Source organism: Apostichopus japonicus, chromosome 19 (genome assembly GCF_037975245.1).
Source record: "Apostichopus japonicus isolate 1M-3 chromosome 19, ASM3797524v1, whole genome shotgun sequence".
NCBI classification, from domain to species: Eukaryota; Metazoa; Echinodermata; class Holothuroidea; order Aspidochirotida; family Stichopodidae; genus Apostichopus; species Apostichopus japonicus.
The window spans coordinates 6,022,529-6,039,053 of record NC_092579.1 but is presented as its reverse complement, the minus strand read 5'-3'; the positions used below and the strand labels follow the sequence as shown (position 1 = coordinate 6,039,053).

Here is a 16,525-nt window from a genome sequence, read left to right as displayed (position 1 = left end):
ACATTTAACTTATAGTTTGCCTCATAAATGTTCCTTTGTTTAGATCTTCAACGACAGCCAATCAGATAAGCGTCTCTCTCTCTATATATAAATATATATAAATGTTTACTACACCACATCAGAAATAAGGAAGAGATAAATACGCCTCCAGAAACTTTGGTTATCAGTATCGAGACATAATACATAGTTTAGAAACCTTACCCCTCTGTAAAGGAAGAAAGTAATTTATACTTGGTTCCAAGGTTGTTTTGATTACCAATTAAGAAAGAAACAATAAATGTCAATAAATCGGATGGATACAGCATTAAGGTTCAAGATTAGCTAACCGTAAAATCCAAGATCCATGTGATATTAACTTATTCTCTAGGATTATCTGATGAAAACCTCATCGTATATCTTATACGGAGTATGAACAGAGTGGTTGATGAGGATTTAATATTGTTGTAGACACCCGTTATTTGACCTAATAACCTTATGACCATTTAGTATATACGCTCAGTTGAAAAAAAAAACTCCCTTTTGTCAATACTTCAACAGCAATATAGTTTTGTTTCTGTTTGTATGAAAAAGTCATAAATTCTAGCTCTGAAATCGTCAACAGTTTCTGACAGTTTCAAAACAGGTTTTCATTCTGACAGAATTTCTGCAAAATGAGGCCGCAAACGGGGAAGGGATTGACGGTGTTTATAAGCCATTTTGTCACATTTTTAGTGTCCGGAACGCACCCGGTTGCTTTAAGGTGTCTCATTGATTTTCTGGGCCTCATATAATGGTCGAAATTTCCCCGAGAGATTCTCTTAACAGTCGATTCCACTCACTTCGGGGCCAATCTGAAAACCAACAATTATTTATGTCACCTATTGCTCGTTGATAGAGTAACGTCATCGTTCACTCCCAAGTGAACCTTTAGACGTTTTATAAAGAGAGCGATTAGGAACTGTTGAAATGGTAAAATATCACGCACGATTTTCAATTTGTGAACAGATTTACTTTGTTCTTTAATGGTCTCGATTGAATAAATGTTTGACAAGATGAACTATCCAAGATTAATACGGTGACATCTCTATATTAGTTCCCTTCAACCCGTTTATATGCAGTAATGGGAGGTACGCACGAATGCCATTGGTCAAAAAATAACCAATTGGTTACCATGGAGACTATCCCGGTGACATTCAAAATCACGAGGGGCTGTACAGTCTGCGACACTTTGTCATTGAGAAGCCGAAAAGAAAAACTTGAAAAGAAAGAAATGAGAATACAGAGAGAGGGAGGGAAAAGAAACGAAGAGATAAATAAATAAATAAATAAAAATCGATATTTGGTATAGAGGGTTCCTCTAACCATCTGTTGCTCAAGGGCTGCATATTTCTAAAATAGGCTCTCCTTAACCTTGATTAAATCATATTTTCCTTTTCCAATTTTCTCAGTTTCTTCCCCTCCACTTTTATAGTCTATATTTGTATAGTTAAAGCCTATATAACTTAAATTTTGGAATATAATAGTAAATCATTTGGTAGAAATGTGAAACTTCAAATTGCCTTGAACCGAAATCAAACTGAAATTAACACCGTATATAGCTTTTTATTTTAATATGGCAGTTATTTTATTATCTATCATATAATATGGTATAGAATCATTTGAAAATTGAATATTACGTTTGACAGTGTTGTACCTACAGGCCGCAAAATGAAAATTAAGACCTAACTTAGGGTGAAAAAACAAAAAAAAAGAAGGACACCAAGTTTGGAATTTTAAGTGAAGACTTTATAATTTGATAACAATTTTTAATAACCAGCCATTCAACATTGATCTAAGATTGGAGTATTCATTTGAAGTATCCATTTGAAGTAATTATGTGTTTATAAGGTTACAACTCCTTTCCAGTGACGTTCATATGATGTGAAAGGATGAGATGGAGGGGGGGGGGTGGCGAGGGACATGTTTAATTCTCCCTTCTTAATATATCGTCTTAGGCCTAGAGGAGTGATTTAATTCTTCCCCGACTGAATGTAAAGCATCCCCGAGTGAATGTTCCTCCGGCTGACGGTGGAGGGGAGGGGTATGTAGTTATGACCATCGCTGTATACTTTCCCTTTAAATTGCAGGCGCAAGTTCTACTCTCGAATCACATGTTAAATGTCTCGAGAAAAATTGGGAACATTTCATATCAAACATTTACACTTAAACTGAGCCTACCACACTGTCACATCAGATAGCAGATAACGCTAGGGCTATCGCATCTTGCATAAACAGATCGGGAGGAAGTTGACATTATAATTAACTGCTAAAAATCCAAAGTCCTTAATGTGTGAGAGGAAGGTGGAAACCGAGGGACCGGGGAAGGGGGGGGGGGCTGAATGAAGCGTAAACACCTCCTTTAAGTGAACAAGATTGTTTTTTTTTAAGAAGGAATTTCTTTTCGAAAATAATATTCTGTTTCGAGGGCATCAATCACCCACGCTCTAGTCAACGCTGATTTTATTGGATATATTCCGGTCATCAGTTACCGTACTATTATAATAAATTATTGCATAAGCTATTTGTATATTAACTGCACAGCGGTGTCGACGGTGTGCCTTTGAACTAAGCCAATCGCCACGTCAGGTCGTTTCGACATTATAACGAATTCCATCATACCTTTTATAGGACAAGTGGTTGCGTTTCATTGTAATGAAACCAGGACAGGTTATACATCCCTGATAAAAATTGCAACACCTTATTATACTTCCAATTTAGTAAATACTTTAAACACAGTTTTACGTAACGAATGTGGAAAGAAACTTCTTCTTTTGCAAGGAAACAAGTTACATATAGTATAGTATAATATAGGAAGGCTGGATTTACAAGGGGGCCAGATGGGCCCGGGTCCCAGGGTACCGATCTAGGATCTAATCGGTCTTCAAATTAGAAGGAAATAAGAACGAAAGACCGAAAGAAAAAGGGAAAGAAAGAAAATTAACCTATTCCTGCAATTCCGCTGAATATCTTTAAATACACAATTCTAGGTGGACTCTCATATTACTTTCATAAATGCAGGGCTTAGCATATCATACATTAATGGAAAGCTAAAAATGCGGTTAATATCATGCATCCCATTGTGTATATGCATTGTAAACACACATATTGACTGCACTCCTGAATTAAAGATGAAATACAACGCCTATCTTGATTGTCTACGGCCAACATTTGTGGTGGGTTTGGGTATATACATATATATATATATATATATATATATATATATATATATATATATATATATATATATATATATATATATATATATATATATATATATATATATATATATATATACATATATATATTTATATATACATATATATATATATATATATATATAAATATATATATATATATATATATATATATATATATATATATATATATATATATATATATCACAAGATCATGTGCTTAAACACCTGAACCCACATTACTCACACCTGTATTTCTCTTTTCGTTCATAAACTTTAAATTCTTTTTGATACACATGGTTCTGTATTGTTTTTGTATTTCTGCATCTTTTACGCTGCGTTTGACAATTTATTTCAATATATCGTTGTACTTTATGACGACCCAATGACCAATTATATACCTGCTGTGATCCTTCCCCTGCATTTTTATTGTTCTATTTTAGTTCATCAATACTGGCATGTATATAGTTCCACTTGTCTTTCATGACAGATCCTATATTAATTATCTCCTGGCCATCTTCAGTCGAGAGTATAGGCCTACTTTCTCTTTTTGGAGTCTGGGTTATACATTCTTTAAAACCTCGACTTTGAAAATTGTTGACAGTTTATATCGGGTTGATCCTTAGTATGGAAGCGTTTATTCTCCATCTGTTGTTTCAACTTATAGTAATGAGATATGGTATTTAATATCATATAATGTAGCCTACATGTAATATGAGAACATGAGACTTGTCATAACGAATAACATTGATGGTTAGGTCTCAATGATTTCACCACTAAAAATCTTCCGAGCTGAATCCGGAGTTAAAGGGGCTATATTACGCATTCGTTTGAAGTGATCAACAAAGCTTGACTTGAATATATGTCATGACGTCAGAATGTGACGTTACAACATGAGTCCATGGGAAGCTATACTTCTTGTGAGTTACAACTTTACATCCAAATTATTAACATCAATAATATTCAGTGGCGGATCCAGGATTTCGCCGAAGGGGGGGCCCAGATGGGAAATGCCTAATCGTCGTCCTGGGGGAGGGGTCTAAGGGGAGTGGGTGCCCCCTCCCCTTTGGGAAAATTTCACAAAATATGGAGGTCCTCGGTGCAATCTGGTGCTACTTTTCGTGAAAGTTTGGAGTAAAATTTATTTCCAATAAATCATGTATTCATGGTTTGCCGGGCATATATTAATTTGGCAATTTCGAGCAATGAGCTGGGATTTACGTCTTTGGGGAGTAGGTGGTGATGCAAATTACTTTTTACCAGGCTACTCCAGGCCATTTCATCTTGGATGCCCCCTTCCAGATGGAGACTATTGATGCAGTCAGAGTGCCCCTCTCACCTTCACTTTATCAGAATGATGGTGTATTCTTTTTGCAAATTTATTTTACAAAAAATTTCACGCACAGTGGCGTAGCTAGGATTTTTTGAGTGGAGGGGGGCCATGGGGGGCTGTTCTTTCTTGTGGGGGGGGGGGCGGAGTTTACTATCTAAGCGGAGCGCCACCTTGGTTGGCGCGGAGCGTACAGAGAAAATTTGAGATTTCAGCAACCCCCAGATCGCAGGAGATTGCACCTGTGAGGCAAAATAGCAACCAAAAAGATGTGCAACTTTGGTGACAGAAATGCAAAAAAAGTTTTTTCTCTTTCATGCTGACTGGCCTTGCCAACTCAGCCAGACTTTTAACTTGAGGGAAGTTGGCATCCTTTGTCGTTTCAAGCTGTCAAGGCCTTTCTCCCAACTCAAACCCCTGTGGGCTAACGGTAGATTTGCAGGATATGCCCACATGTGGACTTAAATAGCATTAGAGGAAGGGGGTGGAAGACTAACACGCATCGATGTTTCGGTAATGGTCCACATTGATGGCTCGGTGCTTATTAGGCCATTTATTGGGTTTCTTGAGGCAGCTGTCATCAGAATCTGGCTTTTTGTGCCAATCGATGACCGATAACATGTATTGGTATGTAAATTTCTTCTTCATATATCTAGCAACACTCTAAAAACAAATGAGTGGATTTCATTCCATTGGAGTGATCACTCGGCGCACTTCAAATTAAGAGTAAAATTTAACTCTATTGGAGTTAACCCTCACTCCTAATATGAGTGAATATAACTCTATTAGGAGTTAAGATTTACTCAAATGGAGTGGAAATTCACTCTTATACCGGAATGTGCTCAGTGATCACTCCCATGGAGTGAAATTCACCTATGTTTTTATCAGTACAGTACAGTGCATATCATCATAGACGTACGTACGTACGTACTACGTACGTTCGTATATCAGACGCACTCGATACCCACGATACGATACGGTCCTGGAGAAACTATTTCCACTCATCATTTTTTAAGGCGATACAGTAGTGAGTATTGAACAGGCACAGCCGCATGTTTGCAGGAAATTCAGAATTCCCAATATTTTATATCTCTACCAGTAGTGAAAATCATGTTTCGACAGTTTCGTGGACATAAAAAGTTGTTTTGTGGAATATTCAATGACATATCAGGGGCGGATGCAGGATTTGTGACAGGGGGGGGGGGGGGTCTGACTGGTCCAGCCGCGCCTGAACGTAAGAATATCTAAGCGGAGCGCCATCATTGGTTGGCGCGGAGCGTACAAGAAAATTTTTGGCTTTACAAACCCCCCAGATGGCCGGAAACGGCACTTCCCGAGTATTCTAAGCAGCATGTACCTAGCCTGAAAATATGGATCTCATGTCTGCAATTTCAGGCCCCCCGTAGCTACGCCACTGATCACGCATGGGGCACTTTCCCTCGAGCGCGGTAAAAAAAAAAAAAAAAAAAAAAAAATCAGGATTTTCAAAAAGGGGGGGCCCGGGCCCCCCGGGCCCCCCCCCTGGATCCGCCCCTGATATTTATAACGGTTCAACGCGGAAGTTGTCTAAAAGTTGGAAATTTTAGATACTTTTCACCTATCTTATATGAACGTTTTTATTTATGTATTTTTATTTTTAAATATACAGGCGTTAATGAAGGAAGATGCTTGAATGAACATAATGCAAGCGGGATGATTTGTTTTGAAGTATTTCGAGGTGTTACATTATTAACTTACATGCCATTCCTTCTTCATCTCATTTGTGTAAAAAAGCGAAACTTCTTTATACTTTAGGTATATAAGTGATCCTGGTTTGAAGTATTGAGTATTAGTACGAGCTCATTAATGAGCAATAATAATGAGTAAGAAATGTGTTTGTGACAATGCACTAAAGAAAAGCATATTGAAACTTGGATTGTAAGGAAAGTTAACGAAAAGCAGTGGAGTGTTAGCTCAGTGGTAAGCGCCAGTGCCTTCCAATCATAAGGTCCCCGGTTCGAGTCACTCCAAGATTAATGTATGTCGTCCAGTTACACAGTTGTTGACAATTGACAATTCATAATAATGGACGTAAAATATGAATTCTAAGAGACTGACTTCGGTCAGCTTGCGGCTTCGATAAGCCAATGAGGCTTCTTCGCGGGTTCCTGCTTGCAGGAGGATCTTAATACATACAATACAAAAGGAAATAGGCCAATAGTTTTGTTGGTTGGAAAGCGAATCAAGGCTTATCAAACGTGGTTATCATTTATTCTTTTTATTTCTTCTTCTTTTTAAACTGTGTCAGATTGAATGTTTCGATCTTGAGTTATTCAACAGAAATTTTGGCATGTCGATCGAGTACTTTGTCTTGTATGAAATCACGATATCTCAAAGTTATGTATATATGAATGTTACAACAATGGCGGTGTAACCAATGTCTGCTTATTACCAATCACGTTGTGCAAGAAAAATATATAAAACGGCGTTTAATGTTGTCAACAAATATTGATTCTATGCCACTGTAAGAACTTCACCTCATTACGTCAATAGTAGTTGGTTGATACTTAAATAAAAGCACGGTAGGATGGTACGGTTTATATAAGGTAGTCGGTCGCGTTGCTAAGTGTAGGCCTACAACTGTTCCATTAAAAGACAACGGTTTATAGAGATCGGATTTTGCTTCGTGGCTTAGCATTATCCTTCAGCTATAGGTGATTTTTTTCGATGTTTTGATCAGATTTCACAAGAAGGTGAGCATTTAAAAAACTACAAGCAAGGAAAGCAAAATTTCCCTTACTAAACACAAGCTGCATGTATTAAATGTTACTGTGCAATTCAAATGAATTAGTGAAATAACTCATGAAAGCGCCTGTAAAAACAACATGAAAGATTCTGTCCTACATCAGTTGTATTCTCTTTTGAGCCGTTTTCGTTGAGACTATTTCGATCAATAAAATGCGTCGAAAATAGTGGTTAGTCTGGTTAATATGAGGATTTCAATTATAGTAACTTCAGTGTGTCTGTAACTGCATCTGCATAACATATGATTTGATACATAAGGGAATACTTCACGTTATCCGTATGTCATCATACACCATATTATTTGCGTTTCAATAAACTCTCAATTAGTGCAAGAACCCAAGTTTATACAAATGCAGCTTCAGTTCATCTCAGTCCGTGTTTGAAACGTTAATGAGAAGTGGGTGGTTCATTATTATTTTTTTTTATTATTTTTCTATTTCTAGACAGGTTTTCATTACAATGAGTAAATATTCACTGTTCACGACTGAAACGCACTTTTCATGACTTATGAGATATTTCTCTCATACAGTGCTCTCTGATTGGATAATAATTTCATGATATATAGCGATCATGCTTTATTATCGCCTTCTTATCAACATCCTACAATGTTAAGGAAAAAGACCGGCTTGCGATGCATCTCAGTATATTGTCATTTAAAAAATCGTTAACCGCACGCGAGACTAGAGTAAACAATTATGGAAGGAAATATACGCCTTTATTTAGCCCCCCCCCCCGCTCTCCCACCCCACTTCCCTTGAGACTTCCATCATAGACATACATATTCAAAATGAAACTCGTCTGGAGCATCCAGTTTGGACAATTTTTTCTATACTGTACTGTAGGTGTCCCGCTTCGGACCACTCGAATATATAGTGTCAGTATGAGCAGTACGAATATCATTGTTTCTATCAGATAAAGGTTAAGAACTGTTTGTACTGTCAATACGAGTGCTTTGAAGCACAGTATGGGCGGTCAGTTTAGAAAGGTATTAACATTAGAAAACTGTCCCAACTGGCTGGTCTGGAGACATTGTGGCCATTCGATATTACACGATACCATAATTAAGTAATGTACATGTGGTGTGTGCTGGGGGACAGAGGTCAAGGGTCACAAGGTCCGTGAACATTTCCAGGCAAGGTATACGCCTTTTTCATGTTCTTACTGTGACAGTAAAATCTTTATAAGGGTCGGAAGGGGCGGTGGTGGGGGTGGGGAGGGGTGGATATTGGCATTTGATGTCATTAGGTTTCCAGAGGCTGTTCCTCGGGCACTGAGTTTCTTAGTGTCGTATATACGTGTTCTTTTATTTCACAAATCAATTCTTCTAATATTTATACAACCCTCCATGCAGATAAACTTCAATCTTTATTATTTTCTATTTCCCAGATGTCATTCATGTATACGCTTTGTATATATATACGTTTAAAGAACAGATAAAGTCAACAGGAGTTGAATGTTAAACAGAATAACACCTGTTACACCATTTGTCGATGTACAGATATATTTTTGCGGTAAGTGCACTTTATTGGTTTAGTTTCCCAATGTGCAACAGAACACTTAACGTAATTTTTTTATTTTAGAGCAGCTCCACATATACTTTCATTCGAATCAAACTGACTGACTGACTAATAGCACTGACTGTGGCATTTGCTTAAAGGAAGGAGGGGTACATGAAAGGGGAGGGCGAAGAAAAGGGGCTCCTTGTTACCATCAATAATTTGTAACTTGATCCTGTTGTCGGGAGGGGTGAGAGGGGTAAGGGGGGGGGGCAGGACATAATCCTATTCGCTGAAAAGCTATTATTTCTTTTGAACTTCGACACTTTTCTGGCAGACGTATGTAAATTCCCCTTAAACATTTTGAGGAATGAATTCGTTTAAAAGTCTGTCTTCCGAAAAGGAAATTGAAGCTATGAATACATTAATATTTTTAGATTTATATTCATGACTATACGAAATGACTTGAAATTAAAAATATATTATTGTGGACAAGGTAAATGTTTCACATCGGTAAAATATAAGTTGGTTGCTTTTACTGTTGACACAGACGCTTTTGACTTTATATAAGTTAGGGTCTACTGTAGAATATTTTATCCGGAATTTAATCGATTCTGATAATATTTGAGGTGACATACGTGCCCCCCCCCCCCCCCAAGAATTTTAACCTTGGCATATCGAAATGTCTGAGAAAGAAACATGAACTTTGAAGTATTTCGAAAAATAAGTTTAAAACTCTTTGTTGACATTAACACGCGGATATAATTCAGACCACGGGTAGTTAATCAAATTCTACAAAGTACAAATATAATTACTATTACAAATAGTAGATAATTGTTACTTTGAAGCAAGGGATTGATCTTAACCTCTACCCAACAGCCCAAAACTTCACTGTTTTTTAGCAGTTTTAAATTCCTTTCCTTCCTCGGTTTTAAGTAGCCTTGTCCGCCATATATAGCTGCAGAAACGGTTATCATCTGCTGAAGCGGTTATCCTTTCAACATAGACTATACCATCTAATCGGATGAGGCGTTTACCCGCCTAGAAGGGACACTTGACTACTTTACATATAGATTTTCTTCTCTTTATTTTACATTACATAGTACTTTACTTACATAGATTCAGTGGCGTAGGAAGGTACTTTTGAGTGGGGGGGGGCTGAAGACTGATGGCCGGCCTGGGGGAGGGGTCTAAGGGGAGGGGGTGTCCCCCTCCCCTTTGGAATTTTTTGCATTTCCAGGTGGCCTCAGATGCAATTTGGTGCAATATAGCACACTTCAACACGCACTCCATTTTGTAAACTTAATTTTGTATTTTCACCTGGCCTTAGATGCAATTTGTTGCTCCAAATGAGATTTTTTTTACTCATTTGGAAATGAAAAAGGGGTTTTCTGACTTGCGAACCGGGGGGGCGGAATGATACTTCCGCCCCTCCACATTTTTCACTGGGGGGCTGGCGCCCCCCAGCCCCCCCGGTTCCTACGCCCTTGCACAGATTTACTTTACATGGAGGGTTTATACTCTCTTCATGAAGAAAATGTTTTCCTTTCCTGCCTTGACTAATACTTTATGCAAGAACGATTACCGTTCACGTGAATACGGTTATCCCCTCTGCACAATCAGGATCGGTAACCGTGTAACCGTGTAACATTCAACAGAAACGATGACACTACTCAAATCAGACGGTTAACCGACAGGCAAAAACGGTTACCTTCTCTGCGAAGATTTTAACTTCCCTTACAAAAAAAAAAACGGGTTTCCTTCTGTACGATATAATATTCTAATTGATATGAAAGAAAGGTTATCGTTCACAGAACGGTTATTCTCTCTGCAGATTCGGTTTCTATCGGATCTGTAGAAACGGATATCCGATCTACAGCTGTGGGAGAGAGAAGGTTATTCTCTAAGCAAGAACGATTGACAATAATGTCGGTTATATAAATTACAGAACCAGTTACTTTTACGCATAGTATAAACTGGTATATTCTTCTAAGTACGCTGACTTAATGCTTAATTTCTCACAAAATTTGTACAGTTTATGATTAGGAAGTTTATCTCTTTAAATGTTTGTTTCATTTAATATGTCTTTATGAGGAATATGGTTGCTAGTATTCATTTCAAATATGTCCGATTTTTCTACAAAACACTGAATATTTTTTTTGCTATATATATATTTAAATGCTTGTAAAATACGTTCTATGTTGTCACGTTATTTGGGAATCATGCTGAAATTGCTAAGCCATGTCACTAGATATTCATCTTTCATCGTGACCAAACATTCTTTGAAGAAAAAACAGTCTTTCAAAATGTAGCCTTTGTCTATATCTAATATTTCGCAAAGCAATATGTGTTTCAAACCTCAGTGTATCGAGATTTTTTTATACTATCGGTCTATCTTCATATTTAAGGTTAGAGAGAAGATTTATTAAGACGCACATACAGAGCGACAGACAGGGAGACAGACAGACAGATAAAACAGACATAGGATTATACTACAACATTATAAACAGACATAGGATTATACTACAACATTATAAACAGACATAGGATTATACTACAACATTTCAACGGTCTTGATACATCATATTTGCATGTTGTTACAATAGCCAATATCAAGCTTTATTGCTTGTACAATTAGTAGAGAACATATGAGTAGACCTAGCAAGATGGATGATGTTTTCACTGAAAATAAATTAAACAATAAACGGAGTGTCATCAACAGACGACTTTGTACATCAGTCAAATAAGAATATCAGAGATTAACCATACGTGAAGACATCAGTAATAGAACGTAACAAGTCGTTCTTGCGGTCGAGGACAACCCGCATGAACTTAAATATGGATGTTATATATTATAGTAGGGTTATATGATTCATGTTCATTAGATTGAAACTATTACGTAACTAGAACATGGTGATGATGGTGTCGTCTGACTATACGCCAACATGTCGTCTAATAAGCTAAAACTACTTATTTATCTTATAGCTGATGGGCTGTATCTATAAGACAATGTACGGGGGGGGGGGGTAGTTTAGGGGTAGGGAAAGTGGGAGGGGCGTAACGGACAAGGGGGTGATGATAGGGCTTGGGTAAGAATGGCTTTGTGGTAATGATAATCATAAGAGAGGGCTAATCGTACGGAAAGCTGACACCGTTTTTCACCCTCTTTCGTAATATACCACTTCTTCAAGTAGAGCTGTTATGCATGGTGGATAATTAGCGTGTTGTGCTTGTTATAGTCTGGGATAATTTCCAGTGTTGCTACGAAAGAAGTTACCCTCAAATAATTAACGTTCTCGTTAGCTATATACAGAAGCAGCCAAAAACAATTCCCTTCAATGTAAAACCCAACAAAGTTTACAATCAAACTTAAAATACTCAAATGACCATGAAACTTTCTAGCCCAGCAGTTTCATATCACATTGAATAAAACGTCACCATTATGCAAAGAACACCCTGTTGTGTAAACAATAGTAGACTCCGATGATCACTATCACCTCCGTCAGTACCCCGACCGCATCCCGACCCATCCCCGGCCCAAGAAAACACGAAGAAAAACCAAATATATTCATATCGAAACAATCCTTTTTTTTTTTTTTGGTTTTTAACTTTTTCAACTATTGAAACGTCGCTAATCACATAAGCTTAACATACCACAGATGACGTCATGATCACAACGCTCAGTTTTTACGATTCCACAGAACATGTCGCGTCACTGGGTGTGTTCGCGCATTCCACTTTAATATCTTAAACTATTCATATTCAACATTTACTAATATTCCAAAATTAAAGATTTATAATTTCATTATATCGATCTAGAAACACAAGTACCTTTTAGCAACTCTGATGTATTAAATATTATGAATATATATTTTTTATTATTTTCGATTGAATTAGGTGCAAACCAATCACTGATGTTGAAATAATTCAATCTATCTAATAGACCATTGGCAAATTTAAAGAAAAAAATGTTTTAATGTGACATAAGCCTGCTCTCTTAACTCCATAGATTGAGCAATTTCAATCTGAATTTCGATTGAAAGTTGATAGATCGGTTTCTGTGATGTCACAACTTACAATGCATGAACTCGTGGTTAAGTTTCATATTTTTAATTTGATTCTATACTTTACTTGATAGAATTAGACATGAGCACATATTCAATAGCCTACCTGACTAAGCAAATCACGATTTCTGCGTAAAACATTACTAAATTAATTTGGTATATTTTAATCTTCCCAAGAGTAGTTCAACAATCTCCAGCGGTTACATTTGAAAGTTAATTCAATAATAAGAATAAATTTTTCAATTATACAAGATCATTGTCCCATTGCAAGGACTTTGAAAATAGTCACGATGAACGTTGACTATATATATTTTGAGTTCTAAATATAAACTGCGGTTCTAATTACATCACAATCTTAAAGCAAGACGTTACAATAAAAGAATAAATGATATATTGCGATTTGTCTTATTGTATATTTCCAACTTTTTTTTAATTTTTAATCGGAAGGGTGATTGCTTGTATGATTTTACAGGCCGATTCCGCAATAATGTGTAGTATTTCACATTATTAAAAGAAACCTCATTATAAAAAGATGAAATTAATGAAAATTATAATGACAGATGTTCCATAGGTTAATTATCTATTCATTATTTTTTCTGAGCATACAGTGTTGGAACAATCTGGATTGCAGTGTAGTGTGATCTCATGGAAAAGAAGCAAATGACGAAAACCAACATAATTTTTTAAAGTTTAAAATATTTTTGTTTTAAGTAGATCAAAATTATCTATTATTTTGATGAAAATGTTAAACAAAATGAAATTGATAACTGAAGTGTATTAATAATAGGATAGTAGATCACCCAAATAATTATAATGAAAGTGATTTTGAATTAATAAAGCGAAGCGGAACTTACCGATTTTATGGTTTTAGATATCCTTAATTTTTACAGTTACTCCAGTCCGTCTGCAATCCACTATACAGCTTTATAGAAATATTTTCTTAGCTACACCGAAATGAAAGTTAGCGATCCTTCTTTCCAAAATGTTAAGTCCTCTTCTATACTTGCTGATTTTATGGGATTTTGGGCAGTTTGAATTAAGAGGCGAAAAAATCGAAGTGGCTGCCATTCACAAGCCAATTAGCCAATCAACGGCGAAGAAACCCAAAACGAGGCGTGGTTGACTTCAGGCTGCCAATGACTAATGTGCAATTGTGTCATGTATCTTAACAGAATTAATTACTCTTTGGTGTTTGTCAAGGTTATTTCAGACTTGTAAGAAATAGAGTGAGAGAGGTGGAGATGGAGACAGAAAAAAACGTGATAAATTTTGAGAAAATTAATTTCGCTGATTAGACCAATCCGCGTAGAGGAACAATGTTAGCCGGAAAGTGTTCCGTCGATAGTTCGATCTGGGGCCGTAGATCAGATGTCGTGTACAGAGAACGTTTCAAAATTGTATCTCACTGCTGTTATAGGTCTGTGTAATCTCTCTAAATATCTATATGTTTGAAATGGTGCGTGACCTACTCGAAATCTGGCGATGTTATTAAATCTATAAGAGCTACTCTGTAATAGTTTCCTGGTTAAACCAAGTTGATTCAGAATTCTTGCAAGGAAGAGAAACATTTGTAACATAGGATGGGAGAGAAGCGGAGGAGATCGAGGGGGTTGTTTACTTTAGTGTAAATGATCATTGAATCACGCGTATGATTGCCTGGGATCCGGGTTCTATACCATTCTTCCCCAGAGGTATATATTTCAACTCTTCTTCAATCAGTGAAGCGTGGTTTCCAAGGACACAATTATGGGACAATGCCTTTGGGATGGGGGTTAAAAGTGCAAGGGTTTTTAGATCCGTTATCTTTGAGTAGTTAGAATAAAACCTATTAACGACAATGTTCTGGTTTGCATTGAACGGATATGATATACAGTAATAATAATGAGTGACGAGAGGATAGCGACAGCATGTTGCCTATCACGTATACACCACATGTTGGTGTAAGCCTAGCGTTAATGTGCATGAACAGTAAGATCCACTGTATGTTTCACGTAACATACATGTAGTAATCCTCAGTGCAGCTTGAGGATGGTTGGCGTAACCTTAATCCTTTAACAAAATTACATTGTAACGGTGCTACTTTGGTAAAATTGGGATCTGTTGTTTTTCTTGAACTTTTCGAATGAACTGTCGGCAAATTAATTGCCTGCGGCAACAACTTGCGGGGTAGGTAAATGTATTAAAGGGCCGAGTCCATGGCGTGTGCTGGATTTCAGGGGTGGAACCAATTTATAAATTTCACAGAGGCTGATTCAGGATTTTATAAAGTAGAGAAGCAGCCCTGGGATAAAAGCTGACTCAAATGCTGAGGGTTGGAATCATTCACATGCACCCGTAGAAAAATGAAGGCTTTGGTGTCAAATGGTGCATTCCAAAGCATAATAAGAGAATATATTAGGTGAAAACGACATGTTGTATGAGTTATGTTGAAGGTGGGGGATGGGGTGGGGAGGGGGAGGGGGATAAAGCCCCATACCTCTTGTCCTGGGACCGGAGGAATGGTCTAATTCTTCCCCAACTGAATTTAGAAATCTGCCATTGAATGTTTTCCCTTACTGATGATGGAAGCGGGACCAAATCCCCTCCCCCACCCCGTCCCCCACGCTACCCCATTTGCACACGCTACTGATAGTGTCGTATGTTTTGATAATAGCAGCATCTCTTTCACAGGTAAACTAAACACCTATCAAAGGAAATTAATTATAAAAGGTCTATGCATTTTGAACACCCAATCATGTTGGTACGTTGTGCAACCTGTATAAACCCTACGCTATCCCACCAACATGCCGAATGTTTTGAGAAAAGGACTTTAAAAAAGTATAGCTTTGTAATTAAGAGTCGTTCATTCCATAATCGCTCTTTAGCCATGATCAGATTAATTTAACAACCGTCCGTTTTTACTTTCTAACATCGGAATAATTTAGTTTCGAAACCCACCAACCTACATTAAAGCCGGCCGCTCACTATACTGCAACGTTATATGAACCGACTCAACTCGACTACCATGGCCTAGAATTCGATAGTCGTCAAAACCCATTAGTCGGACCCCTCGACCATAGTGAAAGACAGATGGACGCACACTATAGGCATGTTTTCTGTTAACGACTGGTGCGCGTCACGTGCAAATATTATTCCCCTGTGGTCGGCTACATTTATCAAATCTGTGCAGTTTTATTCGCTAACCACCTCACACTGTCGACTGCTAGTCGTTTCCCCCATCTGAACCCGACGGGTATACTTAAAAGCGGGCTAAATCTTTCACACGCGCACTGTTCGACTATCCACGTTAAAACAGTCGATTTGAGTTGGATCGCGTTCAGTGGGGCAATATGTGGCCGGCTCTATTGCTATGTAGGCTTATGTATTGAAAGAGGCAATACAAAGCCGTTCAGGTTTCAATGTAAGACAACAAACACTGAAGAAGGAGAAAAAAGGGAAATGATAAAATCGTACCTTTTTCACAGCAAATGGTTGAACATGCAGATTATGCAGTCATTTTTTTTCCGCGTTGATACATCTTCTCGTATAGTTCAAAAAGGCAATCATTCTAATTAAGAACACGGCTTTCTATCAAATATAATGCTTTGCTTAAATCAAATAAAAGAAATAAAATTTCGACCTTTGTATGGTAACCGATGC

General features: G+C 37.3%; 1 protein-coding gene across 1 annotated transcript in view; it reads right to left on the bottom strand.

Annotated features, from left to right (window-relative positions):
• LOC139960199 (uncharacterized) overlaps positions 1 to 13,901 on the bottom strand; it is a 55,813-nt gene extending 41,912 nt beyond the window's left edge. Inside the window, exon 1 of the mRNA XM_071958386.1 lies at positions 13,741 to 13,901. The gene's annotated coding sequence lies outside the window, so the exon portion shown is untranslated. The remainder of the gene's footprint in view (positions 1 to 13,740) is intronic.
• Positions 13,902 to 16,525: the final 2,624 nt, after the last annotated feature.